We start from the raw sequence: 26,383 nt of genomic DNA, 5'->3' as shown, positions 1-26,383 counted from the left end.
GGGTCTGACTTTTAGAAAGAGAGCATGGGGGGATACTCACGGTCCCTTCCCACCCACCTGAAATGCACAGACACTGCCCTGACCATCAGCCCTCAGAGATGCTGTATCTGAGCAGGGTTTTCATCCCCTGGGAAGCAGCTGCACACCATGCACTGGCAGTAGCCAGCCCCTGCTACAGCCTGGCTTCCTTCTGTCCATATGCTGAAAACGCACCGCACTCTAAAAAGAAATTTTACAGAGCTATGTTGAGGCTTGATCTGAACTTCACCAGACTTCCTCAACATGACATCTTCCCTTCCCTTGGGGACATCCATATAAAAGCATCCATCCGCTGGCGCCCTGGGAGAGCGTGTCCATATGTGTGTGGCTCCAGGCGCGGGCTCTCAGGGTGCTCATGCGCTGTCACTCACATGGGACTCCATCAGTTTTACACAGGAGCCTTCAGACAGAGTGGGGACACGTCTCACAGCACTCAAGAAATATGTCCCAGCGTTGGGCTTTATGCTTCAGCAGTAGGTGGATCGAGCAGGGACTAATTCTTTTTTCTCTAGAACAGACCGAACCCCAGCACATGAATCCCTCATTAAACAAGCAGAATCACTGACGTATCTTCTCCTATAGATTTCTTTTCAGCCTCTTCTCAGCTGTGCCTCCAGCCCTGTTAGCTCCCCGTCGGATGGCAAATAGCTGCAGATGCTGTGATGTACTTGGGGCGATGCTGGCCGTGCGGTGGGCCAGCACACGCATGCCGCTTGCCAGCTGATCACCGCCTTTAACCATCGGTAAGGGGTGAGTCGTAGCAACCTTTCTCACCATAAAGACATACGTTTAGGTCTCAGGCTGCTTTTAACCAAATCTTTTAGGAACTTCATGTCTTTGACTAAAAAGCCAGGAGAGAGGAGAGGCAGGGAAGTGAGCAGGCAGCAGTAAGGAAGCAGCTGAGACCACCAAGATAAAAATAGGCAAAATAGGAAACAATGATAAAAATAACTCCAATTTTTTGGGGCCAGTGGTTCCTCTGCAGGCTTTGTGGGAACTGGAGGACTTTCTACCCCTGCAGGGAGGGGTGTTAGGAAAGTGGCTGGCAGGTGAAGAGTGTCTGCCAGGAGGTGGGATGGAGCTCTGGGAAGAAGCCCAGCAGAGGTGGCTTTGCTGGGCTGACTCCCAGTTAAAACATTGGCTTTGATCACTCCAGCATCCACTGGAGCAGCAGTGCACCTGGGCTGGATGGTGGGGCAGGGATGGCAGCATGGGCTGGCACCAGCTCCTCTCCGGGAGAGGTGTGGGCACGGAGGAAGCAGTGGTTCCTATCCCATGTCACCGGCCACCCCACCACCCAGTCCCACCCTGCTGCTGACTGGGACCCAGAGGGCTGAGATCCATCTGCTGGTTGTCCGTCTGGAAGAAGCCATGAGAAAACAGCAAGGCCATGAGTCAGAAAAGAGCCTGTTTACATCTTTGGTAGAGCAGATGAAAGCATCCAACCAGCCCTGTTTATTTCAGATAATGTTTTGTGGTTCAGCAGGAATTTTCATTAAAGGGTTATTTTTAATTTTGCTTTTAATTCTTCTGATTCAGGGAAAAGTGCAATGCCAGGGAGACCCTCCTGAGTCCTGACAGGGTGATTAATCCACCTTCTCTACAAAACTCTCCTTCAAGCCTCACAACTTCAAAGAACGCCCCCCCCAGCACCTCTGGCTGCAGGGTGTCCGTGCCGCACTGCCTGACATTTGATGCGAAGGGGATTCATTCTCCCACATCCAAGCTGAAATTCCCCAGGTGCTAATCAGTGATTTCGCATTTTCAGCTTGAAATGATTCGTCTGAAAGCCATTAGATGCTAGGAAGCAGTGTGTGTGAGAGATGCACTCTCTCGGTCTTTCCAAAGAGGAAGTAATTTTTTATTTGCCTTCCTTGACTGGTGACATTTAAGATGTTTGCCCCCAAATTTTAAGCTGTAGAAGGAATTTGACCACCCTGTGCTTCAGCTTTGATGGGAACAAAATCTGGCTGCTGAGTATTTGTGTGTTGTCTTAAACCTGAGCTTCCTTGCTGAGATATCTTCTTTAGTGGAAATTAAATAACATACAGTTGCCCCTGTCTACAAGGCTCATTACTGTCTGTCAGTTCTGACCATTATATCCACTTAAAATACCACAGGGAGAGCTTATTGGGATTCTTCTGATATACTATTCCTCCAAAAGTCAATCAAAAACCAATCTAGTGCACTTAGGGCTTTTACTGCTTTGCTGAAGACAATCTCCCAGTATCGGCTAATCTGCACAGTCTGCTCCGATAGCACAATGATTTTTAAGGGCATGTGAGAAGAGATTACCTACCTGTTTGTAAATGAGAATAATGGCTCGCTTTCAGTGGCTTGTGGGTGTACGAACAGAGGTGGCAAATGCAATTACTCCTCCTTCTCCAACCGGAGGGGGAAAAGCCCAAGCACAACGCACTTGTTTGGGCTGTGCCATAAAATCAGCGGAGAGTTGCTTGGTGGGAGGAAACCGTCGGTGGGATCGCTGATCAGGGAGATGAACGGCAGGCAGCGGGGCTGAATTATTTCCCTGAGGTGTTGCTATGTGTTACAGAGGCCAGTGTAGGAGGGGAAAGGTTTGCTTTCAGAGCAACTAATAGTCCCACGGGGTCCTGCGCATCACTCTCTGCGCTGCAGACAGGGCAATGGGGAGATGGAGGTGAAGTGTTGCTGCAGGGGAGGTACAGCCTGCAAGAGCAGTGGGGAAGGGACAAGATCCCTCAGCAGATTGCATGCTCCTGCAGATGGAGGGACGGATGGACAGATGCATGGACAGGTGCAGCACTGCCCAGTGCCACAAGCATTAAGAAAACCTACTGTCCGTACAGGGGTTCTGTGTACTCCTTGAATGCTTCTTAGGAGTGGAGTAGCATCCTCCCCATCACAAGGATGGGGAAACCGAGGCACGGAAAGCCTCAGCAATTAGCACAGATAATTTACAGTAAACCAAGGAACAGAGCAGAGGTGTCCTTGCTCCCTGTCCTGCTTCAATGCAAAAGGTGTCTCTTTGCTCCCTCAAAGCTGAGTATCCTTCGAATGGCTTGGAGGCTGTGTGTTAGGGAGCTGGATACTTGCTATAATGTTTCAGGACCCCTTTTTAATATTCATGGTTTAATAACCCAGTTTCTATTTCTTTTTCCCTTAGGTGAATCTACAAACACCCTCTGTTAACTCAGGCTGGAGTTTCCTTGCCTTGTGTGTTTACCATAGGGGAGGGGAAGGTACAGAGGCAATGCAATGCCATCTGAAGTTAAAATGCTCTGGACTTGCCTGTGCCATCCCTTAAAGTCTCGACTTGCTTGCTAAGAGGGGTGGGAGGCAGGAGACCACTCAATACTCATCAGAGAGGGATGGACTCACCTTGCCTTCTCCTCCCTCTCACCAGGGGATTGTTGAGTATTAGTTCTTTTTTATGCTTTAACTAGCAGTCGAAACATTAGGCTACTTTTTTCTCTAATTCCGTTTTGGAAGTTACTCTGGTAAAAGCTCTTACATCATATTATGAAGATATTAAATGCACAGTCTTTTATGATACTTCTGTGCAACACTATTCGGCAAGCACAAGAAAGGGGTCATTGTACCACAGAGTGCTAAATGAGGAGTGTGTTTCCTAATCTGAGCAACACCTTTTGGTCCTTGTGGAGATTTGCACTCACAGGCGTGTGCTCCGGGGGTGCAGCAGTCCCAACAGCAACTGCAGGTGACCAGATGCAGCCGGGACTGCACTTGCAGTTAGTTCATTACCAAATAAATCTACAGCAGAGAAAGGAGCCTGATCCACAGCCATGCTCACAGGTTGCGTGCCCAGAGCTCGTGTCCCCATTGCTCCCCTCCTATCCCTCCATCTGGGACGACCTCGCTACCTCCTTTCCACCACCTTAAGCACACGCTGCAAAGAAAGGCAATCCCACCACTCTGTGTGTGCTGTAGCAAAGTCTGGATGCTGTAAATGCTTAGCCAGGCTTAACTGGGTGGTTACATGTTGTTTTCTGAACTGCTAAAAGCTGCATTTGCAGTTGAAAACTCAAATAGTGTAAAAATTGTAAAGTGAATCATAAAATGACTAACATGACATCTATATAGTCTTTGGGAGACATTTTCTACCCTTTTCATACCCAATCACAGATTAATTCATCAGTTTGATAAAAAAAAAATAATTAATATATTTCTGTCATGTATCCCCTTGCAGTCAGAATGATAAAATATTCACAAGAGAGGTGGCTTGGAAACATGAATTTGATGAAGATGATTTAAAAAGAAAGAAACTTTAATTAAAGTCTAGAAAGGTCATTGAGTCCTACCATCAGATAATGGCGAAATTATAAAACAGATGGCAAATGTCCCCAAGAAGAAGAAAAGCAGTGGTCTGGAAAAAAAGAAAGAGATATTGTTAACAAAGTAAAACTCCACTTAGCAAAGGCATTGCTGCCAGTCTAACAGCCTGTAGAGCAGGGAGAAGCTGTCAGACACTTTGGACATGCAGAACTAGACATTTTACTCCTGTTAAAAAAAAACAAATTGCACTTTTGGAGAAGAACGCTGTATTTAGATTTGTCTCTCTCTCTTTTTTTTTTTTTTCAGGTGCACTGTGGTAGAGGAAGGACCGCTGGTGTCCCCACAGATAGTAAGCTTGAGTCATGACGTGAAGCCTCATTTTTCAGCCAAGCTAAGGGTGAGGACCAGCTGCCCCTGCTGCACCTGGGTGACTGTTCAGAGCAGAAACAGAGTCAAAAGGTCCTGTTGGCTACGGGCATCTGCGTGTCTTAACCCGCTAGCTGAAAGGGCTGTGTGTGCTTGGGATGTGCTGAGGGCTGGACTGTGGTACGGTCATCCCGGGGTTAGATCCCCATTGTAATAGAAGTTGTAAACACACAGAGCACTTCTGTGCTCTTGCTAGGACCATTTAATCCAGCTACAGCTGGCAATGCGAACAGTAAAGATGCAGTGGCAGCAGTTTTAAATCACACTGGCAGTCTGGCTGCGTGCTTTGGTTGACCTGTGCTGTTTCCTGGCCCACCCTGCCATGTCACTGCAGATAAGGAAGAGAATATAAGCCACCAGCATCATTCTGCCATGGTATCAAAATAAGGTCCCCCTGCACTGAGTGCTCTGTGCAGCTCTGAATGTACACACCTCAAAATAGATAGGCAGATCCAGAAGTGCTGCAGAGATGAGGGGAGGTTTGGAGTGGCTTCCTTGTGACGTGCCCCTGGCAAAAGGGGGTTTCAGTTTGGGTGAGGGTCTGGAAGACAGAGGCTATCAGCTGTCCTCTGGGGGTGGGATACAGTGCTTGCAGCATCAGAAGAAGACAAGTAAAGAATATTTTGGCATTCAGACTCTTTTTCTTTTCTCTTTAAGTCTATAGGAAAACTAGGAATTCACTACAGGAATACAAGTTCAAAGCAAACCGCATTGTCATATGGCTCATAGCTTCACTGGAACTCATCACTGGGCACTTTAAAAGGGATGGAGAAACACTTGAAAGGGAGTCTACCAGAGTTAGTTTACAGCAAAGATGATGGTTTGGGTTCAAGAAGTTTCCAAATTGAAAATCTTGGGATCTAGGAGAGCTTTCTGAGGAGGTATTGCTATACGCTTGCCCCATCCTCCTACCTTTCCCTAGGTGTCTAGGGAAAACATGACTGACTGATGTTAGAGCAGGACATCAGGTGAGATAGACCCATGGTGTAACCCAGTGTGGCCATTCTTGTAACCTTACTGCTGTGTTTTCAGCTAGGCTAAAGTTACACATGTTCCCATTTCTGTGAGTCCTTTCTTACACCAAGGCCTTACTGGTGGCCACAAATCGTGGAAGCAAAGGCTAGAAGGAAGTTCAGGAGCTTCTCTGTCCACGCTCCTGGTCTTTGACAAGATCAGCTTGACCTAACCTGTACCTGGCAGATGCCTTTTTCTGTCCTGAGAAACCTCTGCCATCTGTCTGAGGACTCTCACTAGTGCTTTGCTGTTCTGACCATCAGAAAGTGTTTCACAGGCCTTAACCTCTCGTTCTACAGCCTTGATTTATTCTCTTTATTCTGTCCTCAGGGAGCATGAAGAGCAGAGCATGACACTTTCAACTAACCTTCAACTACAACCAGAAATGTTTACCATTTTGGAAGACCGTGGTTAGAGACAAGAATGGGGGGGAAAAAAAAAAAGAAAAAAAAATAGTGGAAGCAGAAACTCTGTTATAGTAGTGAATGCATCATTTTTAGTCCAAGAAGCAGAGATGTCCACCTGGCCCCATGGTGCATTATCTTCCACGTTGTAGGACTATGTGACCTTTTGTAATGCAATATTTGGGGAAGAATTGTCTGGCATCTGTGGGAACTTGGTGCCAAGAAGTTCCTATATCCATGTCTGTCTGCTATTGAGGGAAGTAAGAGGAGGTAGGGTTTTTTGTTTGTTTGCTTCCTTTTTTCTTTTTTCTTTTTTAAAGAAAACAACTGAAAACATGGAGAATTTTTAGTTGCCCTATCCTTATCACTGTGATTACTGTCCTGTTCAGTGTGAGCTGTTACATGCTGCTTCCCCACCAACCCCACTGCTGCTCAGTGTTGTGCAGGTCTTTGCAATAAGGCCAGCCAGACTCAGGATTGCTCATGCAACCTTAATTCACGGTGATCTCATCCTCCCTTAACCTGTCACAAACTATTTTTTTCTGCTAACCCCTGTCTCAGCCAAAGCAGAGAACAATGTCTCTCCCTTACTGAGCAGCTGTTTGAGACACTTGGCTCCTTATTGTTGGATGCATAGCCCCAGGCCTGACCTATCGTGCTCTCTTCAAACCCTAGGGTTCTTCTTGTGCCCATTGCTGCCCGGTGAGTGAATGGATGGCTGAAGAGAAGTTAAGAGCCAGGAGGCTGAGTTCCTGCCTGCAGTGCACCTTCTTTGTCCAAGCACCTCACCTCTACACCACCGCATGTCCTGTGGCACCCAGGAGGGCCCAGCCCTTGCCACCAGCAGGCCCCCAGGGACTGATCGATGCTGAGCACACCATGAGTGACGGGTGAGGGAAGTGACAGGGATCGCACTGTCATTCCCAGCTAAAACAAACGGCTTTCTCTTCTCCCCCCAGCCTTCACGCTCCTTTCTCTCCTTGCAGACAAAGAAGGCAGTAAACGCTCTCCTTTGCTGCCCAGCATTGACTCATACCTCGAGCACATTCATTATGGTGAGGCAGCGCTGTTGTGGAAGAAATGTCAAGTGGCTATGTAATTAAATACTGCCAGCAAAAATATATATACCAAATGACTTCCCAGGCCCTCATGCTTCACAAACCAAACAGTACGGTACTTCGCAGAGGAATCTCATTGATTTCAGCAGAGGACGAGTTTCTCTCATAATCTGAGTCAGCCTTGATGTTACTGACTATAAAACAGCATTCTTGGCATCTGTTTCAGGCTCTCAGCAGGGATACGTGCAATTTGAAGTGACGGTCTCAGACATTTAAATCACAGATCCTTGTCCCACACAGTAGATAAAAGAAAGTGAAGACGGGCGAAACTAAGCTGTGACACATGCTGGCTGGCAGGGTGGGCTGAGGGAGATGGACCAGGTTCTGCCCCCACATACCTGCAGTGCTCCTGATGTGACCCCTCCTGGAGCTGGGCTGGCTGAATGGGATGTTTGTCATTGAGCAGCCACTATTCTCAGGGAGTTATTTAATACTAAAAAACATTAACAGAGATAACCAGAAGTTTTCAGATATCATGTGGCAGAGGAGACCTACACCCCATGCAGCAGTCTGGCTCACTGCAGCTGGGTGGGTAGCACGAGTGGGGTACTCAACTCCACCACTGCAGTAAAACTGGTCTGAGAGCCTCAGACCAGCCTCAGCTGGGGTCTGGTTTGTAAAATGGTCTTCAAATGTCACCAGTCTTGCTCTCCATCCTCTGACCCAGCACCCACTTTGCTTTCCAGTCATCTCTGTGCTTCAACATTGGCTCTTTGTCCTAGTAAACTCAAGGACCAGGCCAATTTTCATGTGCAGTGTTTTGTTTGTATATCTCGTGTACGAAAGATCAAAGGTGGGCTAACAAGGCTGCTCTTTTCCCTACTATCTTCAGCATCCCTTTGGCTCACCGAGATATTAAACAAGTATGACAGTACCGACCAAACCCTCTTGGTTACCTTTTGGGCACATACTGGATGGACTGAGGCAGACAGAAACCAGATCGACATGCCTCTTTCTTTTTCCTTTTTTAAGGAAAATCCTGCAACCAGGGAGCAAGGATCTAACACACCAGGCTTTGACCTTTTTTGTTGTTGTTGTTGTTGTTTCTATAGCAATTAGCTGATTTCCTTTTGGGTTGTCTTTTATCTGGTTTTGTATGTCTGCTATGTTTTCCAGAAAGTGTCTTTGATTTACAGTGTGTTAAAGATTCTAAAGGAAATTACTCCCCTTTCTTTTGCCTATTTAAATTGGTTAATGTGTTTAAACTTTTTCTCCTCCTGCCAAAGGCAGTGTAAAATGAAGGTTTTGCAGTGGCGTCCATGGAACGACTCACTGCTTTCATGTGCATACCCAAGTTTACATAATTTCCCTCCATCAGTTATAACCTTCCTTCATCAGGAATGGGATGATTTAGGCATGCTTCTTTGCCAAAAGGAAATTTGAAGGCTGTTGCTCAAAGGATTTTTTTTTTTTGTCACTTTACCCCATAGCCAATGCTTAAAAACAAAACAAAACAAAACCTACTGTTATGCTATTGAAATCTAAAACATCTCTGATTTCAGAGTTAGAGCTAGGGAGGATGTGTCAGAAATTTTGAGAATTTGAGGATGAAAAGTGGAAAATGAGCATATTTTTGCAAATTGACCCCTTTAACTGGGGACAGGAAAAATACTTTGACTATTTCAGAGGTCTCCAAATGAACTTTAACTTCTTAAAAGTTTAAAAGATTTTTTTTTAAATGTAAATTAACTACAACTGCTGTTTGTGATAAATACCCATTGGAAATATATGGGGGCAATCTCCTGTTGGTGCTCACACCTGCAGCAAGTTTCTAGGAGGTATTAAAGCGATTAATCTCCAGCAGAGTAGGAGGGTGTCACGGTATTTCTCCTGGAGAGGAGTTGGGGGAATCAGTTCCCCCAGAGGGCATTTGCATCCTAAAGTGGCTGATTCTGCTTTGGTCCGACCTCAGCCAAGAGGCGTTTGAGAGCACCCTGCATTAACATATGTGCATGTCGAGTCAGATCTGAGCTGGCAATTTGCACGTTCGTGCGACAAAGGATGGAGAAAGACTTCACGCTGAGGGCTGCCGAGCACCTGCCCAGGTAGGAAGGGTCAGATTGTTCTTTAGGACCTGAATGATTTGCTAATGGGTTTCAAGCACAGGAGATAGCTGCACCTGGCCACCCAACTGCATATTTGCATTTCCAAAGAGAGAGGAGCTCTCCCTAGCCCAGAGGGAAGATTGGTGAAATTACCTACAGTTGGGGGGGGGGTCATCGCATCCTTGATGCGATGACTTGAGGGAGTTTGAATTCGAGAAGGTGAGGCAACATGCTGTGTTCATCCAGGACTTTTTTTTTTTTGTGAATGCAAACTGAGAATGCAGAAGGGGCATCCTGTGACCAAGCCTGGTGAGGTAAGAGTCTCCAGACTCTCAATTAACCCCCATGGAATCGGTTTTTCTATAGCTTTTGAGCTTAAAGCAACGACATGAAATGTCCTTTTCTTTCCTTTCTCTAGTAGACATCTTTACAAACCTTTGAAACGTTAGGCTCCACTTTAGATTTTATTTTGCTAGGTTTTGGCTTAGCCTGGCTTGTGTTAAGTGTGATTTCAAAGTGATGATGTAAAAATCAGGGCACTCATTTTCATGGACGGAGGGCCCTTCAGGCTGGGCACCCACCCAGACTTGCAGAGCTCTGAACCCGGCACTTTGCTCTCTGCAGAAACGTAAGGTGAGCTACTGGGCAGCAGGAGATGAGGGTGCTTGAATCCTGAGAGATTTTAAGGTGCCTGTAACGGGGTTGCAAGCACATGCATACATACACACAAGATCAAGTGTGTAAAATGTAATCCCAGTCATTCAGTGTACACTAAATAAATAGCAAATAGATACATTTATGTCCACAAACACTATAATAAATTGCTAGAAGAAGCAAGGCATATCTGGATATATGGGATGTAGGGTTATGTCATTACAATGTACTTACCACCAGCTGGATGTGATAGATAGCCATATAAGTAGATCTTGTTTATTAACTCATACTTATGGTATAAGGCCACATAAACACAATGTATTCATAGCCACATAAAATCTCTCCTACTTATCAGCTCATCAGCTCACTTCCTATCTCAGCAGAAAATGTCTTGTCTCTTACTGAATCCTCCTGGCTTGCTCTTAGATGAATGTTTCTGTCCTTTGGTTTCCCAGATGTATTGTGGGGATAGAGCTTGTATGAAGCCATTCAGCGTACAACAGACCACAAGAAACAAGGCTGGTAGGGTTTTTGTGGAGTTATATTGTCGATTCCCTGGCTATCAGCAAGGAGTGGCAACACTTACTGTATACTTGTGGAAATTTTGTGACTAACTTTGTCTCTTCTGTAAGAGAAAGGGAGCAAACCACTGCAGGGACCTGCCAGCCTGGACCTGTCCCAGCCCCCCAGGGAGGAACCAGGGCAGGCTGAGGGGGAAGCAAGTCCTTGGATGTAGGGATCTATTCCTGTAGCCGCAATACAGCAGTTGTTTAAAGGTGGATGACAGTCCACTTTCGCTCTTTATTTTGGTCTCTCCTGGCTTCTGGTGGTGCATAAAGGACAGCTTGTCTACACCTGTACAAGTGCTATTATTTTTTTTATTGCTGTAACAAGTCAAGAAAGTGCTAACATTGAAGGCTGTGTGACAGCAGGAGGTTTTATGTAGTTCACAGTAACCTTTTAATATCAGTTTCTGTTTCTAAGCCCTTTCTGAAGCTGGTTTGTTGCTAATATCCCTATTATGTCGTGGGAAACCTGAGGTACAGGAGCCTGTGAAGGTCTCAGACCAGGCCTGATAGCAGAACTAGAAATAAGACTTCAGAGACACTGCGCTACCAAATAAACAGCTTACAGAATAGCTGATTCAGATGAAAGATAATTGTTTAGTTCATTGATTTACACAATCATCTGTGACCCTGACGCTGTAGGACAGATGATGCTATTACTACCTCGTGGTAAGGAGATATTACAGAGGCTTTGTCAGGCTCATTTTGGCCTGATCCTTAGTCAGGAGCATCCAAGACAAAAGTAATTTGTGATTTGTTCCTCCTAGGCAAATTACCATTAAAGTCTTTACATCTTGTTCTTTCCTGTGAGGAGTTGTGGATATGCAGTATATTTCCCAGCAAAGCTGTCCTAAAGCATTTTAAGAAAATTTAATCCCTTCAGTCCCATCTTTAAACCTGCTTTCCTAAAGGAACAAGACAGATGCAATTGCAGGAGCCATACACCTGCAGTCTCTTATCTTCCTCTTGACCTTTAATAAGGAGGAGCCCCTCTGTTGATGCCAACTGTAGCTGACAGAGGGGGAGGGATCTCAAAGATACCCCAGTCTTGGGATTTCTGTGGAAGTGCCAGCAGAAGGAAGCCATATGGGGCCACCACCAGGGACTCGAGTGTGATCTTCCCAAGTGAAGGGAGAGTGACATGGTAGAAAGGGGAGGACCTGAAGCATCGTGAGCATGGGAGAGAACAAGGGCTGTTACAAAGGGGTATACTGAAAGCCATGCAAGAAAATTACACAGCTGTAGTTCTGTTCTTGTGGACTACCTTGTTCCCTCTGTCAGCTGCCCTGTGATACTCCTCTGGGAATCATGAAATCCAGTTACCTGAGGAAGGGATGGGGAATGCCAAGCAAAACAGAAACCTGCTCTAAAGTCCTCTAAATATTAAGATTTTGCTGTGCTGCAGTGGATAGATGTGGAACAAAACCTGCATGCTCAGAGAACTTGGGATTTTCCTTCCCAGGAATGTGATGCATCTTCCATGATGCACATCACTGGGACTTTGCTGCCTTCAACAGTGCCCAAACAGCTTCCCCCAGGTGCGGACCTGACATTTCACTTTTAGCCTAGAGGTCTCCTGTGATGGTGGCTGTCAATTCTCTTGGTGGTCCAGGACTGACTGCAGCTCCTGCAAAGGGGTTTGCTGGAGAAAGGAGATAATATGATCTGCAGAGCAACTACGTGGGGCTGTGGTCCCAGACAAGATGCACTGGTGTGCCAACATCCATCTTGTCCCACCTTATGCTCATTACTGTGCTCTCCAGGAGAGCCTGAAATGTAGCTAACCCTTGATACATGCATGGATAGGGGCAGACAATTACTTGTGGGTCGCACAGTGTTCTTGGTTTGGTTTTTAAAATAGGAGGAGTAATAGGGAAACTCTCTTGGCAAGACTGTCCTGGGCTGTTCCTTGAGTGCTGTGAGAAGGTGGCTGTCTTTTACTAATGAAAGCCCTAATGAAAACCTGGGCTAATAAGGAAGTGAGGGAATCTTGCTGTTTCCCAGCTCATCCCATGGTCCCCACAGTTCATGTCTAGTGCACGACTCAGTGTGGAGAAGCTCATGCTCCCGGAGAGAAACTGATCCATCTGCTGAGCAAAGTTGCAGCCCTCTTAACTGACTGGTAAAGCTTGAATTACACTGACACAGCCTCCTGGTTTTGTCCTCTTTTCTCTCTTTCACCCAGTGCATTTCCATGAGATGAAAGCCCAGTAAGTGACACTCAGCTGCTATCAACTCGGTTTTAATGTGGACTTTTCTGAGAGAAGCAAAAAAAAAAAGCGTCTCCCAAGGTCATTAGCCGACAATTGCAGCCTGTTTGAAAATTGCTTGCACTCTCTGCTAATTGGTCTACCAGACCTGTTCATTTGTTAATTTGATGCCATTAGGTAACAGGCACATCTCTGCTGCAGACAGAGGGAGGCAGGGACCGAGGCAGCTGTTTTCGTCTCTCTCTCTTTGGGTGGACCTGCCACCCTGGGCTAGGTGGTATAAAACCTGGCCGGTGGGGCGAAGGGCACAGGCTGAATGAATAAATTGATTTAGGCTGAGTCAATAGCTCAACCTTAAAGTAATTATTGCAATTACTTAGGTTGGCCTCCAATTGACTGTTTTTTGAATTTGCAAAGTAAAAGGGGAAAAAAAAGTTTCAGGGTTAAACGAGCGCTTTATTTGACCAAAAATGCATTATGCATGAGTCCTATAAATAAGACTGAAGGGCTGGACTCGCAGAGTAGAATCAGGTACCTGGCCCCTCTCTCTCTCCTCTCTCCTCTTTCCTCTTGCCACATGGCTCCTTGTTTATGAGACAATATCCTGGGATGAGGAGATTGGTCCTTGAGCAGGGTGCCTCGGCCGTGGGCTGCTTTCTGTCTCTGTTGCTGCCTCTATGAAACATGAGGAGACAGGGAAAAGAGAAACTGGTTCTGCCCTTGGTCTGCTGGGGCCAAGCCCAGGAGGGAAGCACAGATCCTGGTGTCTGGAGAGACCATGTTGTGCCGGCCTCTGGATGTGTCCTATAGTTAGATGGTCAGGCTATTTCTGGAGGAGAAAGACCTTGAATTCAACAGGGAGGGGATTTGAACGGAGACTAATGCCTGAAATGCTGCAATAAGAGACATCATCTGTGTCTCAGTCTGTGAAAGGTGCCAAATGCCCTGAAACTGTTTATACACTTAAGAGTATTTGTTGAGTGCAACCCAAATTGTTCTAGGTTGGTTGAAAGAGGATCTTTTAACAGCTTCACCGTATGATTTTTTAAATAATTGTTCTTCCCCTTTGTCAGGTCAGCCTCCTCCAGCTTGTTGTACTGCTGCACTAAGCAGAAACACAGCCCATCAGCAAACTGGTGTTACTGGTTGATGATATCTCGGTGTTAAGAACCTGTAGCAACTATAATTCTTTGGTGTGGAGAAGGAAGATTAACTGAAGATTAACTAGCTTGGCTGGTGGGACCCACCTGGGACGGGCTCAGCTTCAGCCCCCTGATGTGTCCTGAGGGTATGGGGGACTTGTGCCATGGTTGGAGCCAGGGGTCAGCCAGAACTCTTTTGTTCCTCCACTGTCTGGCAGCTCTGCCTCACTTCAAACAACAGCCCTAGGACCAAGCACCATGTTGTTCATCCCAACAGGGTCACCCTTCATCCTCAAAAGACTGGGAACATTTCACTCCCCAAAATAATTACCTTAAAAGCACCTTCTGCTTTCCAAACAGTGTGTTTGAACACTGCAGTTTACTGGTACACACAAGTCTTTGCTGCCTGTGCCCCATTGCATCAACAGTGGTGTATGAGATGGAAGAGAGTCGTTGTATCCAGGTGTGGGGGTGCAAACCTACTCTCCTCCATCTCCATGAGTAGCCTTGCTGATGGCAGCAAGTGCAATGACTTAAAAAGCCAAACTTAGAACAGTTTTGCTTCTTTTAAGTCAGGTGGAAAAATTATCCTCATTGTTACAGGTCACTTGCAGTTCCTTGATTTTGCTGGCTGAACTTCACTACCAAGCAGTGGTGCACTTTTTCTTTCCTCCCTATACATGCACTTCAGAAAACGCCATTTTGTGCAGGGCCCAAGTGTTGGGCCCTGTGATTAAAGCAGATTCCAGGAGCATCACCCCAGGGTGGGATGTGTAGGAGACAGCAGGTTCTACGTTAGACCAAGTCAGGTCTGAGCCCAGGTCCATGTTCAGAGAGATCTGGGGGGTGGGAAACCAGCTGAGCGCCCTGGGGAGGGCCTGGCTGTGAGTGGGCAACCTGTGCTTTGGAGATGGAGAAGGAAAACAAGCAAAAGCCCATGTAATTCTCACCAGACTGGGGCTTTTGCCAGCACAGCTACGTTAGTTGCAAATCACACCTCATCACACCCGATGGTCGCAGCTAGGCTGGAAAATCTTGTTGTCTTGACCCAGCACAAGGAGTTGGAGGATTTAGCGGGCTCTTCCTTGTTGTGTTTTGAGAAGTTTTTTAAGAAAACACTTTCCTTCCATGGGTGATTTCACAGGTTGGGAGAAAAGCAGCTGTTGGTGGTTCACAGCTCAGATTTCCCTGAGAAGTGTAAAGTCTCAGCTGGACACAGCGATGATGGATTTTATAGATTTCCCTGTTCCCTCCACAAGCACCAGGCAGCTAAACCCAACAGTGAGCTACAGTGCGTTTCTCTGTGTTTGACTTCTCCTTGAGATAATCCATTTGCCTCTGTTCTTTGAAAACTTACTGAATAAGCCACTTGTTTCACACTAGTGAGGAAATAACACTTTGGGGGCCCCTTTTGTGCCTGTCTTATGTATAACAGAAGCGTGGAGTTTTATAAAGTCTAATAAATACCCAGCTCTGCCAGATGTTAGCTTTCTTTTTTTTCCCCCTCCTAGAAAGGAGGTCAGAAATTGAATTCCAGACTTCAGCTGACTGCAAATAAAATGGGACTGTTTCTAAGAGACATGTTGTGACAGTGTAAATTATCACATTTTAGCTGGTGTTAAATATAGAAATGCCACTTAAAAGGGGATGCATTTTGTTCAGCATCTGATATTTGTCTCATCAAGACATCCCTATGAGATGGTGTCTGTTTATTATCTTCCCCCCACTCCTTGCTCTATTATTCTGCTCTGTCTGGGGACAATGGTGATGAAGAAGTTAGTCTTTTCTGTGTTTTTTCAGTGCTTGAGAGATGGGAGCAGGTCACTGCAATAGCCTGTGGGGGCTGACTAAAAATTAGTCCCAGGTGGAGAAATTCCCACCTGCAACATCTGCCCCTTCCTCCCTGTGGGGAAACCCCTGGGTTAAATGCAGGGAGCAGAGGCAGGTAAAAAATGCCAAAAAGCTGTGCAAGTACCTGGCCTCATGGCTACAGCTGGGGTTGAGCGGCTGGAAGGTGCACAGGAGGCAGGGGGAGAGACAGACCCAGGGAGGAGAAGTGATACAGACCAAGTCAGCAGAGCCAGGATAAGGAAGGAAAATATTTCCCTTAGGCTGGAAGAGGCAAAACTCGATGGAGTGAATGGTTTTGAAGTTTGTTCAGTTATTTTGGCTAAACCTAGCTCATTGATGGATCTATTTCCTTCTCCCATTGGAAAAGCATGTGTTTGGTCTCATTTATAAAATTAGAAAGTGCCATTTTCTTTATGGTGTGTGCTCTCTTCTGCTTCTCAGGAGTGGTAATTGCATGGAAACTTGCATGGTTTATACCTAAAGGAATCTTAATTTTAATACATACAAAATTACACCTATTTAAACCTCATTTAGTTAGAAGCAGTGCAGTTTTCCATCAAACACCTTTCCAAACAGAAGCTGGTTTTGCACTTAAAGTGGATTCTCAGTTGTAACTTTATCTTCTCCACCTTGGACTCTGCTCCATTAAACTTAATCACCATCATATCCTATTACCCGTTCAGTTAATGAAAAATAGTTTTCTCCAAAGGTAAAGTGTTATAATTAAGGGCTCTGTATAGCCACAATAGCTTTTGTGCCTTCTACCTTTTTTCATTTTTAAAATTGGTTCATTCTGTGCAGACCAAAAGGCCAGAAATGCTTATGATACAAGCTACTTCTGCTCAGACAATGAGAAAAGTAATCACGTAAGATTACACAGCCACAGATAACATTTCGCAACAGGTTCTTGTCCCTGCCGTGGATCATCAGTCGGATCTGATAAAACTCGCAACTTCTTGTGCAACGCTGGCCTACTTACAGCAGTGTTGGTTTTATTCAGAATGAGACCAGACTGCTTTTAGAGCAGCAATGAGACCGATGCAAGATGGGGCACACTGTCTGGCCTGAGAGAGCCCAACCCAGGGAGATGAACGAGTCCTTTCCTCAATTCTCAGCACCTGTGGGCATGCTGGCAGTGCACAGAAGTGATGGTTCAGCCCAAGCTGAGCTGAAGTGAAACAACTTGACTGTTCACTATATCAATTTTTCTGTCAAAATCTGTTTTTTTTGCCTACAGACTAAATTCATTTCGTATTTTCTCCCGCAGCCCCTAAATTTAAAAAAAATTCTGCATGGAAAATTCCTGATCTGTGCTAATAAAAATGTTCTTGTATATGTTCTTATGATGCATGTCCAGCTATATAAATATAGATGATTTGTAGCTCTACACAAATAAAGCGGGATTTTCAAAAGCAGTCTAACTGCTCCCAGCCTAAACTACTTGGAGTAAAAGCAGGGAGTTTATAATTAAATTCACTGGGAGCTGTGCTAGTCCCCTGCTGAGTGCTTTTAAACATTCTTCTCCTCAGACTCTACTGGGAGAGAAATATACTGTATTTATAGCCATCTTGTTTCAATATAAACATGTCAAACTGTAAATCTGATGCAGAGATGGGCTCAAGCTGAAAAATTAAGATCCAGATTTCTGCTGTTCTCTCTTTCAGATCAGCTCCTTTGTGGGCTTTGGGTTTGAGGATCTGGTGCTAGTTTCTAATTTAGGTCCAGCTTTCTTCCTCATGCTGGGAGATGCTTGCTCAGGCCCTGTCCCACTGAGCCCCAGTTATACTGCCTGTACTGGATAAGTGCCTGATTTCTCAACTCCAAGGTGCTTTCCCAGCGTGAAATACCCTTTTTCAGCACATACATCCCTTACAACCTTTCTCCTGTTCAGAGTATGATCACTCATTTCCTTTGCAATGGGAGCAGCGTGTACCTGCCTTTGGTTTCACACTTCTGTTCTGCCTGTCCCTGTGTCTTTCCTTCTATGCCCTGTACAGAAAAGAGCCTAATAATATAACAGCAACAACAAAAATAGCATAATGGTTATTATTAGCATCCAGCAGGTTTTGTGCTGGGAACAGATCGGTCTGTGAAATGGGCTGTATGCCATAGCAGAGAGCGGTCCTCCTGCATCCGTGTGCTTGCGATAGGAGATGGAGGTTGGAGAAATGCAAACCAAAACCAAACAAACTTTGGTTAATTTGGAAGATGACAGCAGCAATTGGTGTGTTGACAATCCTGAGCTTGTTTAAGCATTAGATCTGAGGAAGAAGGGGTGGGGGAAATAAAAATGTTACCATAACGACTGAGACGTGAATGCTGTTAGCATCCCCACGAGGTGCAGGCATGTGTTCATGACACATGCGTCTCCTAAAAAAGGTGTGTATACTTTGCAGATGTTTTCTCAGAGCAGGAGATGTCCTAATAAGCAGGTACGTTGTTCCACATGTTTAATCTTGAATGGCAATGAATGCCTGCTTCAATTCTTCTGACCCTTTTTTCTTCACTCTTGACCTTTTCCTTTCCTAGCCTGTCACACATACAGAATGATTATTAAAAAAATAAAAAATAATATAAAAAGAAAGTAAGATGATTACGTTTGAGGGAGAAGGGGGAGTTGGGAACATAAAGGAGTGGGGAAGCGTGTTATGTAGCATTTGTTTTCTCTGTTGCCACTTTATTGCTTTTCTGGGCACCCTGCCAGAGAAATGGCGAGTCGCGCTTTAATTAAAGAAGGCTCTGTGCGCACTCCAGCTGTTCCTCATGTGACTGCCTGTCTACGGGCAAAGTGAAGGATGCTCTCGCCAGCTCGCCCCAATCAATGCTAACCTAATTCCCGACCACACACTGTCAGTTCGTGCGAACCTGCAGCCTTTCGGGCACTGTCTGCGAGTCAGGCGCTCAGCGCCGTGTCCTGGGCCTGGTCTCCTCACAGATCTGCCGGCAGAATCTGGTCGTGGCATTGCCGGGGGTGCAGGAGTGAGGTGTGTCATCGCTTAAAAATGTTTTCTCTGCCTGCAGAGATGTTCATAACCCATAAACAGATCGTGCTGCCTGGAAGGAAGGGCATTTGGGGGCTTGGTGGTGGAAGATCGGGCCCCCGCTGAAGTTTCTGGGAAAGCAGAACTTGGCTGCGGATGAATGACTAATTCTTCAGCAGTAACCTACATCTGAGATGCCCCAGGCTCAGGGAAGACCTGTTTTTTTTTTCCCTTCCTGACTTTGGAGAAAAATAAATTCTGCTTGAAAAGAAGAGACCAGCTATATCAATGCATCTTAGCTGAAAATCCAGCTGTGCTTCTGAAAGGTGCTATATGGACTCAACATCCATGTTGAGAAAATACTAACGGAGCAAAGCTGCGTAACAGGAGGGAAGTTGTTGTGATGATCCTGTAAGAAAACTGCCACGTGATCCTATAGCTGATACGCTTTTAAAATGAAGTTTTTTGTCCTCTGAACTTTGTGGACGGAAAAGTTTACTGTGCTAATGTGGGCTGTATGGTCCCTTAAGAAGAGAATAGGTTGGACAGGGTTCTTGTTTGTGTTACAGGGCCTTTTTTCAGCCCCTGCCAGTGTGAAGGGCGCTACGATGAACGTGATGTTTGTGCCCGCTGTGAGACCGTTCTGCTTCCCCAGGCAGATGTCAAGGGGCCTTCCTGTGGGTGTGAGGTGAGGCTGTGACTTCCAGGGAGGACTAACGCAATGAAACCCTATGCTTTTGCTGCAGCAGCTCAGTGGCATTACAGCCATCGTGAATGTTGCTTTCTTGCACTAATTCAGGTGTGAGACGAAACATCCGAGCGTAACCTAAAGCGTCCCCTAGCCGAGGTGTTTATTGTACTTTCAGGCAGCTCACCTACTGGTAACATGAAGCTGCTTCCTCCCATACTGCTACGGAGCTGAGCCTCCTGCATTGACCTGTGTGAGACCTTTTCTGGAAGCTTTCCAACCCTTTTTCCTTTCATAGCCTGCGAACTGTTCCTTCTGTGTTGGCCCGTCTCCCTGTACACCTAGCTCTATTCACATGGTTTATGGCAGTGGAGATGAATTGGCATAACACACCGGGGAGGGAGATTCAAGACGGAGCTATTATGTTGCTGGAAGCCAACTTCAAAGCAGTGGAGATGGGCTGGATTTCCTCCCCCTTCCTGCAAAAAGGAGAAATGGAGGCAGGCATGACAAAGGGGAGATGTTATCTGAATAGAAACACAGATATATGGGTGAAGGCTTGATGTGTAGGTTGGGACACTAGAATTCTACCTTGCATGCTTTGTCCAGCCAATATGTGCTTGCAGAAGGCCTCGAGGTGGCTGAAAAACTGATGTATGTCAGTATCCTTTTTTTGTTGTTGTTTTTTTTTAAAAAAAAGGGGGGGGGGTTAACTCAGTTCTTGCTGGCAGAAAAGACATGTTGGCAGCTGTGGATAGTTTCTGACCAGTAGCTGGAGGCTCTGGAGGCCTTTGTGCAATGTTTCATCTGTGTGTTTCCTGTTTACTGTGGAGCCCAAGTGAGGTTTCAGGCCCTCTGTTTGCACACCTGGTAAGCTGTCACTGTTGCATATGGGGCTGCATCAAATTAGTAGTGTTTTCCTCAGGTAGGGAGGTAAGTGTGCAGGTTCTGGTGTTCAGTGGCCCAGAGTGTGGCCATGCTCACCTCCTTGGCCTGTGAGCAGGCTTCATGCTCCCGTTAGCTGGAAATCCAGGAAGCATGGGGCCTTTCTCCTTTGCACTCAAATGCTGATCTCCTCTCAGTGACACCATCTGTTTGCTTCCTTCTCAGCTCTTTTCTCTGAAAAGACTTATCTGCTTTCTGCAGTCCGGTTTCTCTTTGGGTGATGATGTTATGGGAGTCTTTAATTTCTCTGGTGCTGCCTTTCAGCTCATTACTAGATCATTTCCTCCATCCGTGCAAGTTTCTTTTACAAGAGAACTTATAAATTATTTTCCTTTTTCTAGGCTATTTTTTGGCTTGCTAGGCACTTTACCTTTTCTTTATATACATCTGAGTGAAGTTTGTTTTGGCCTGGCTGCTTTGAAGTAGAGGCTTGGAAGCAGCAACAGATTCATGAGCTAAAAATGATCTGGGTAGAGTTGGTGTTTATATAGGAGACCCTTTGTTCTGTGCATCAGGTGCTGGGGAATATGAGACACCTGCATCTTGTGCAATGACATGGGTTCCTTATTAGCAGAATTATTTCTAAAATGTGCCTGGAGATGGCATTCATAGCATCCTGGTTTACTTCTGATGCTTCTCATAAGTTTTTCCCTTCTGCAGCTTGGATACCTCTCTCCTGGTTACAGGCAAATTATTGCATCTTTTGGCAATCTTTATTGCTTTGGGTACAGTATTTTGCTGACTTGCTGGAGCCAGTGGCTGCCAGTATGTAGGCCACCCTAAGGACATAGCTTTTACTGTCATTCTGTTGTGGTCTAGCAGGCGCCTACATCCTACAGGCATGCTGGGCTTTGAACTAGGGCCGTGTCATCTTGGCGTAATTGTTATTTGCAGGGGATCTGCTCCTGGTGTCTGACTGTCTCTGCTGGGTGAGGTTGTCTCTGGATGGTCTTCCTCTGCTTCCTGACATCTTAAACAGCTGTAGCTGAGGTGTTCTCTTGGTCTAAGCCCTGCTGCTGTAGCCATCCTTGTGAGCTTTGTCTGCCTCTGTGTAGTTATCAGCAACTCCATCTCCCTTATGTCCTAGGTTGTACTTAATTTCACATGTTGTGTGGTTCCCACCACAACTTGGGTTTATGCTTCTTGTTTTTTTCATATGGCATTTGATGGCCAGATGCAGACTTGCCCATCTAAGCACAGCAGTCTCTAACCTGTAGCATTTATTGTAGCTGGCTGCCTGGCTTGGCACTTTCTGAACTCTGTTTCTTTGACCTTCTTTTGGGCTAAGGCAAATTAGCTTGCATGGGAAGCACAAACTTGGTTTTCAGACTTAAAATCCAGGCATGGAAAATTGACTTTTCCTGGTGGAAACATGGGTGTTGTGGGAAGGTGGGTGTATGGGTTTCATTCCAACACAGTTAGGATGTGACCAAGGTGTGTACCCAGCTGGCAGCTTCAGCACTCCCTTTCTGCTGAAATGTGGCTGTTTTCTCTGCTTTGTGTCTCTGCTTGTGACACAGGGGAGAGCTCATGAGGGTAAGGGAGCGTGACATGTTTAGTTACACGTTGCAGGGAGAGGGGCAGTCTCTGGGTACTGAGAGAGGCAGGGAAGAAGGTCATTTAGGGGAACAAAAAGTAAGCAGAGGTGACTCCACATCAACTCCATCTGGCTAGTGCAACTTAAAGCCCTCCCAGGTGGGGTCATAGCTGTAGCTGGCTGAGGGCACATCTCCATCAGAACAGAGCTCACCCAGGTGCCTCTGAGCAGGCTGGCCTGTCTGTTCAGCACAGGGTGACACATGGGATGGCCGGGTCATGCTGAGTGCCGGGACCTGGCTAGCAGGGACAGTGTTCTGTTTGGTGCGGCTCTGGGCTAGCCAGTTTGCTCCCATGGGGAGGATGCTTGCAGGATGGAGGCATGCCTCATCAGTCAGCATAGTCCTAACACCCCTCCTGCTGATCCTCCAGATCATCTCCTTCAACTATGGGTCCTATAGAGACTGGCAATATCTGAGGGTGAGCATATGGAGCTGGAACAGGCTGGGCTGACCATACCAAACGGAATGAGCAGCCACCTCTGGTCTACCTAGGTCCAAAATGAGAGAGAGGCACTCGCTAACATGGGAGTTGATGGGAGTTGAACAGTTTACTGAAATTAAAATCAGACCTGCTGCAGCCACTAAAGGTCAGTTTAGTGCTTCTTCAGGTCTCTTCTCAGTGAGCATTGTCTCAGAGCATTTTAACATGCCTGACTCTATGGTTGTAACATACTGTGGCATTTTTTTCTAGCATACAGCCTAAAGACACTGCTGGGTGACTTCCTGCACAGGAGTGATGATGCTGCAGGTATGGTGAGGTGGCTCATAAAAATCCATGTGTGGCACAGTCCATCAAAGCTCATAAAAACACTGTGTAGGACAATAACACCTTTCTCAAGCAGGACAATGCAGCTGACTGGGTTCCCATCCAGAAAGTGACTTGGATACTTGTCTGTCAGTGCTTTGAGCGTGGTGCTGCTGGGGCTGGCCATAGTTTGCGCTGTGGTACCAGCCTGATGGTGGTGGACTTGGGGAAGCTGCACTGGGAGAAGAGGGATGGGGAGCAGTGGTGTTTGGGCTGAAGTGCTTAGGGAGCTGATAAAATACAAGGTGCCTTAAATCTCCTTCAAAAATGGAGTTAAGCATGCTAGTCCCTAAAAAACTGATAATAGTAATAATCACAACATTTTTATCTGAATACAGCCAGGACTTGGTGGTGCCAGGTGCTGTACTAACAAAGAGCAAAACCCAGGCTCTACCTCACAGTCTGTCCTGTACATAGGATTAGAAACAGCAGGCAGGTACTGGACAGATAGGGCTTCACAACGAGGCAGTACCATGATGACAGCCAGCAGAGTGGGCTGCAGTGGCACCTTAGCAGCAGCTTAGGAAGGATACAGGTTTTTGGAGGTGTTGAAGCAAAGAGAAATCTGAAGGATCTGCTGAGAGTACGATGTGGAAAGCAGCATGACTGAAAGTGGCTATAGAAAACTTCATGGCAGGCTGAGCCCTTAGAGGTTGCCTCTTGGCCTAGGGATAAACTGTGGGGAAAGGAGATGGGAAAGAAAAGAAGTGGCCTGTGTTGTTGATGGGGAGGGGGGACAGAATAAGTAGGTGCGAAGTGTGAGTATTGGTTCTCTGCAGCAACATTCAGAGTGGCTCTGAAAAGGGTGAGGGTTGTATTGGTGAGTAGCAGAAGAGATGATGCTGTAGTAACTGAGATGCTAAAAGTTTGGCCACCATTATGGCCTTTTCCATTAATCTGTACAGCCAAATCTGAATGGTATTACATGGACTTAACCTGGAAGGTTTGGCTTGGTGGTGCTGACCCTGGGAAAGGTTATAGATGGAAATGGCTCCTGGGAAGGTGATCTTGAACTTTGGTGTGGAAAAAAGAGCGAGGCTGGAGTCTGTCTGAGGGCCTTGACCTAGGTTCACACTGGAGGGACAGTGCAAGGTTTTGTTTGAGCAGGTCTGGAATCAGGGTTGAGCCAGGATTCACCCACACAGAGATGATGGTTGAATTCATGTCCCGGGTGGAGGTGGCATCAGAGGCAAACTTCAGTGAGACAACACAGCATTGAGGGCAGAACCCAGCGGGGCATACTCAGCAGGCGACGAGAGATGAAGAGAGCCCTCAGAGGTTGAGGAAAGCGTGAGTAGAAATAGGACAGAAAAGTATCATGGAAGCCGAAAGAAAATAAATCCTCGTGAAGGCAAGATGATTGAATGAGGATGGGGGAGTGTAAGGAGAATGGAGGTGGAGAGCTGGATCTGGGATTGTGAAGACAGTTATCTGGAAAGCAGGCGGTCTGTTTGGCCAGAAGCTTTGGTTTCTGTATGTCTGCTTTTGATCTCACTATGAATGTAACTAAAATATTTCCAGTTTTCTGGCAAAGTGGATGTCCCCAGACCATGCAGCTGCTTGGTGAAGGCAGCTTTGTTATCAGGATGGTGGCCAACATTGCAATGACATTATACAGCTGTTTGGGGCCCTGCAGTCTTGACTGTATCCATCACCTGCCTTAGAACTGGTCCCAGCTCTTGTTGCTGACCTACTGGAAGCCTCTGCCTTATGCCAAGCTAATGTTTATCAGCCTAGAGGCTTTGAATAAAATAGTTCTCATTCCAGTGAACTTGGATGTTTTGACAAAACTCTGGTCTCATCCCTAAATCTCCAAGCAGCTCAAGCCACCGATGACTTTGGCATCTGTGAGCTGAGCGCAAGGAGAAGATACAGTATTTCTTCGGTTGGTGCCAGGCTATTGTGGTGGCTGATGCAATGTTTTGGCATCTGAGATATAGAAATGAAGGTTTGTGCTGCAGGACTTGGTTCTAATAGGAATTTTAAAGCCTTAATCTTTTTTTTCTAAATCCTCACTGAACTGGCAAAAAGCCCCAGCATAGTACATAACCTCTGAGCACTCCAGGAGTTTTTTCACAGCTGGATGAGAGATGAGTTGATGGAGACAGAGCTGGAGGAGTTCAAAGTGCAGCACTTGTGGTGATTTTTCACCACGCTGGATTGCCTCTCTGCTCCCTTGGCAAGAAACCCAAACCGTGCTGCACTGCCTCCATGGCGGAGCTGCTGGTCCCTCCACGTGCTGGGTGTGAGGGAGAAGTGTTCACATTTCCCATCCAGGGGGGAGCAGCAGGGAAGGTGAGCACAGATGCTTCAGAGTTTAATGGGATAATGGATTTGCCCCCATTGCTCACTCCCAGTGCTAGTAATGAAGGAAGGGAGGGAAATTTCTTGGGCATGTGGGATCTCTGAGCTGTGGAAGAAACCATAGTCCTGGTCCTTCCTGCTTCTTTGTCAAAGTCAGCAGGTGAGCCACTGTTTATAATACAAACCAAGGTTGTGAAGCTAACATAAAAAATGGAGAAGTCAACACTAAATACATCAGTGGCAGGTCTGTCAGGGAGGCTAAGAGCAGAGGGCTGCAAAGTCTCTCTCTTGGGAGACAGGCCTAGGACAGGAGAGCAAATGAATACAAAATCCCCAGCAGAACTGCATCTCACTGGTGGCAGGGGAATAACCTCCTAAAAACATGGCAAGGTGCACAGGTCATGGTGGGTGAGTTTACGGGCCTCCTACTTTTCTGGTGGTCAGGAAACCTATTTTCATAGCTCTCAGATTTAGGTTTGGGAGCGCAGATGCTGCTACAGTGGCCTGGCAGAGTGGGTGCTGCATGCTGGATTTGTATGGCATGATTGTGTAACCCCCTTCTTCTCACTAAATCCACCACCAGGTGAATTTCCTGAACCACTAAACTAATGAGTGCCTGTCCTTATAGGTGCTACAACTGTGTCTGGTTCCAGTGAGGCCTGAAGGCCCAGCTGAGGTCAGGCCCTGTTTCCAGCAAGGTGCTGAACACACAGAGCTGCCCTGCCCCAGCAGGCTGGGGCTTCAGACCCGAGGGAGTTATCCCAAGTTGTTCAGTACCTCAGTGCTGGGGCCATGAAAGGCAGAATGCAATTGTCCCCAGATGCCTCAGTGTCCTCTGCTCACCCACACTGCCTCCTCTGCCCGACTTTAACAGACGCAGATGTTCCAGTTATGTTCCAGTTTGTCTAAAACCTTCAAGATTTTCTTATGTATTTAAGGTCAGCAGATACTGACAGCAGTTGAAGGCAGTCCTTTGGCCATTTGGGCTACATGAAGCTATATGGGGAGTGTCATTCCTTCCTGTGAAAGCAACCTCACAATCGCTTCTTGTCCTTTGCAAGACTTCTGGTCTGGTTGACACACTCAAAGGAAAACTTTGGGTTGGGGAGGAGATGTTCCTGTGCTGGGGAGGTGAAGTCGGAGATATGGTCTAACAAGAGGAGAGAGACACTGCTAATTTTGGAGAGCCCTGGTCCCCTCACATGCTCAGGGGCCTGTGGAGCTCCCCAGACTAGCCCATTGGGGTGTGGGCCCAGGCTGTGGTGGGGAGACACCCAGTCACTGGGAATTCTGGCTGCAGAGCCCCCAGGAGCAGAAC

General features: G+C 46.5%; 1 long non-coding RNA gene across 4 annotated transcripts in view; it reads left to right on the top strand.

Annotated features, from left to right (window-relative positions):
• Nucleotides 1–2,149: 2,149 nt before the first annotated feature.
• Nucleotides 2,150–26,383, top strand: part of LOC308195664 — a 179,229-nt gene continuing 154,995 nt past the window's right edge. For 3 of the 4 annotated variants that reach the window (XR_013951704.1, XR_013951705.1, XR_013951706.1), the window contains exon 1: nucleotides 2,150–9,321. This is a non-coding gene — a long non-coding RNA (uncharacterized lncRNA). The other variant, XR_013951707.1, reaches the window with a different exon arrangement.

Source organism: Anser brachyrhynchus, assembly GCF_964034855.1.
Source record: "Anser brachyrhynchus genome assembly, chromosome: 5".
In the NCBI taxonomy this organism is placed as follows: Eukaryota; Metazoa; Chordata; class Aves; order Anseriformes; family Anatidae; genus Anser; species Anser brachyrhynchus.
The sequence above is the reverse complement of the archived record's forward strand: the minus strand, read 5'-3'. Positions and strand labels throughout refer to the sequence as shown.